This window comes from Nematolebias whitei, chromosome 6 (assembly GCF_014905685.2).
Source record: "Nematolebias whitei isolate Nwh7 chromosome 6, NemWhi1, whole genome shotgun sequence".
In the NCBI taxonomy this organism is placed as follows: Eukaryota; Metazoa; Chordata; class Actinopteri; order Cyprinodontiformes; family Rivulidae; genus Nematolebias; species Nematolebias whitei.
Window position 1 is genome coordinate 48,839,581 of NC_056503.1, and position 3,035 is coordinate 48,842,615.

Consider the following 3,035-nt stretch of genomic DNA (forward strand, 5'->3'; position numbering starts at 1 on the left):
CTGGATGAAGCGTTGAGAAGTAATAATTGTGTTCAAAAGTTTCCATCCAGTCATCATACACCAAAGTTAGTCATGGAGTTCCTCAAGGTTCAGTGCTTGGACCAATACTCTTTACCTTATGCAGTATATGTTTCCATTAGGTAAAGTTATTAAACAGCATGGGATAAATGTTCATTGTTATGCTGATGATACACAGTTATATTTGTCCATTAAACCCAATGAATCCAATCAGCTACTTAGACTACAAGCATGTCTTAAAGACATAAAAACCTGGATGAACCTTAATTTTCTCCTCTTGAACACAAAGACTGAGGTTTGGTTTTTGGACCTGAGCACCATAGGAATTAATTTTTCAGTCTTTCTCCCTCCTTAGATGCATTAATCTGTCCTCCAGCTCTAATGTTAAAAATCCTTGGTGTTATTTTTGATCAGGACATGTCTTTTATCCCCCACATTACAAACGTTACTAGAACCTCCTTCTTCCACCTGCGTAATATCACTAACATTAGAAACATCTGATCTAAAGATGATGCAGAAAAACTGGTCCATGCATTTGTCACGTCTAGACTAACAGCTGAGTCGACTAGTCAATGCTAGGATATCTCGCGAGTTTTTTAATTTCGCTTTACTAGAACCATTTTTTCCCCAGAGGGGCAGCTGCAGCTGAGTGGTTAGAGCAGCTGTCCTCCAACGGGAGAGTTGGGGGTTTGATTCCACCAGCAGTCAGTCATGCACTGAAGTGTCCCTGGGCACGACACACATTCATACATCACTTTGGGGAGTGGTGGTGCAGAGGTTAGAGAAGACGGGCCTGTGATCGAAAAGTCGCAGGTTCAACTCCCCGGACTGACAACATCAAAATGTGGGTGGTAAAGGTGAAACACCCACATCTGCCTCCACCCTCATTCGCCCACTCTGGGTCCTTCAGCAAGGCCCTTAACCCCCACCATCTGCTCCCAAACAAGTCTGTCTTGAAAATGAGTTCTTGTGACTCAATGAGACTACCTGGATAAATAAAGGGTAAATGAAATAAAATAAAATAAAACTCTACTACATGTAACCCAGACAACTGTTAGGGAATTGATTAAATTCATAAAATGTTACAGTTTAAAGAAGTGTTTAATGGTTTTTGGTCAACCTGTGGACATTTTCAGCTCCAAGTTTGTTCTGCAGTTTTATGAGTTTTTGCTCTTGGAGGCAGTTTAGCATTGAACAGTTAGCATTCGCTAGCTAAGTGAATGCTGCAGGAAACCTAGTTCAGTTTACCAAGGAGACTGCCTCTTCATCGTCCTGACCTGGATGTGAAGACTAGTCACAACTGGAGTGTTTATGGACTGCAGAAGAGTGCCTTTGGATTATATATTTCTTCTTGTTCTACTCCTGGACATCGCTCATTGGAGTTAAACCTGGACCAGCAGATGGACGATTGCATCACCATCTTAGGACGTGGTTTGGTTTTCCTCTTCACCTGAACTGGGACCAGAGTCTGTGTGCACTCAACTACTAAACCAGGTACTGCTTTGTTTTATTTATTTGCTCAAAAAGTGAAACGGCCGTTAAGTTTTGGGCCTCAGCGCTCCCAAGCTTCGCTCAGACCTGCAACTTTAAGGTTTTAGAGCTGGATAAACCGGCAGGTGTCTGTGTGTTTGACTGGTGAGCAGGTCCGTCACACAGAGTTGAAGATTTACAGTGAATAATCTGACGACAGATGCAGTTGTGTGTTTTATTGTATATGTTGTTCAGTGTTTAAAGTAAACTGGGTTCACATTAACCTTATGGTTTGGTTATTTTTAGTTTAACAGAGTGTGTGAGATGACCACCATGTGCATTAAAAGGAAATTAGGAGATAATCGGGTGTGTTAAAGGATACGTTAGACTTGAAGTTCAGCAATTAAAAAAATAGTTAACATTTAGTCTTTAATGCTACATATAAGAATCTAGTAGGCTCTTACCTGGTACAGAGGGTAAAGGTGGGCTACATACATCTCTACAAAGCTAATCGAACGTTCTAAAGAGAATAATCAGAGCTTTATCACGTTCATACACTGATGGGACACACATCAGAGGTAATGTATTCAGCGTTTTGCTCAGGGGCACTTCAAAATGTGACTACTGCTGGACTCGAACCCCAACTCTCTCGTTGGATGACAGCTGCTCTAACCACTCCGCCCACAAGAGTATCATAATCATTCCACTCTGGACAGTCAAGCTTTTGTCCACAGCTTTATTTCTTACCTATGTAGCACTGTGACGAATCACTTTGTCCCCCCACCACGGGAGTGTAACCCTCCATCAGAGTCATGATTCTGTTAAAGTGCTGCTGGTTGATGATTCGGCCATAGTCAGGTGAACATTTGGGATCTGCGCCATAAAACTCCTGTGATGGATGAAATAAACGTTGATAAAGCTCCACACAGTGCAGGTTTGCTGTTAAATACCACTCGCAGCAGGGTTCAGGTGACCGTTACCTGTAGCGTCTGTCGGATGCATTCAACCACCTGCCCCTGAATGCAAGGTTCACAAAGAATGTAGTCTGGAGCGATGCATGTCTGACCGCAGTTCACAAACTTCCCCCACGTGATTCGGCTGCACATAAACAGTTGGACAGATAATGGTTAACTGATGATTTTTCTCGTTAAGATGAATATTCATGTTTGCAATACATTCTGAACAACAACTGCAAGTTGATGCCTGCAGAAAATAAGAGGACGTTACACAAGCCCCGTTTCCAGAAAAGCTTAGTTAAATACAAGAAAACCTTCATTTTACAGACACAATGTAAATATTTTTAGTTTATGCTGAACGCCTTTATTGAATTTTGAAACTAAATTAATTATTTGGATGCTAACAACACAAAAACAGTTTGAAAGAGGGAAAAAGGGCCACAGGGTGACAGCACTGGAACCACTGTTGCACTGTCAAAATGACATTAAAATGTGGTTGAAACTGAAATTCCTGAATTTAAATGAAAATAAAACTGAAGTCATCAGCTTTGGTAAATGTAACGCCCTCGACACTCTTGGCCCCTTGGCTTC

The 3,035-nt window shown here is 41.6% G+C and overlaps 1 protein-coding gene across 1 annotated transcript in view; it reads left to right on the forward strand.

Moving 5' to 3' along the window:
• The window catches only part of LOC119411031 (aldehyde dehydrogenase family 3 member H1-like), a 35,320-nt gene that overhangs the window by 3,574 nt on the left and 28,711 nt on the right, over window positions 1–3,035 (forward strand). The gene's annotated exons all lie outside the window — the stretch shown is intronic.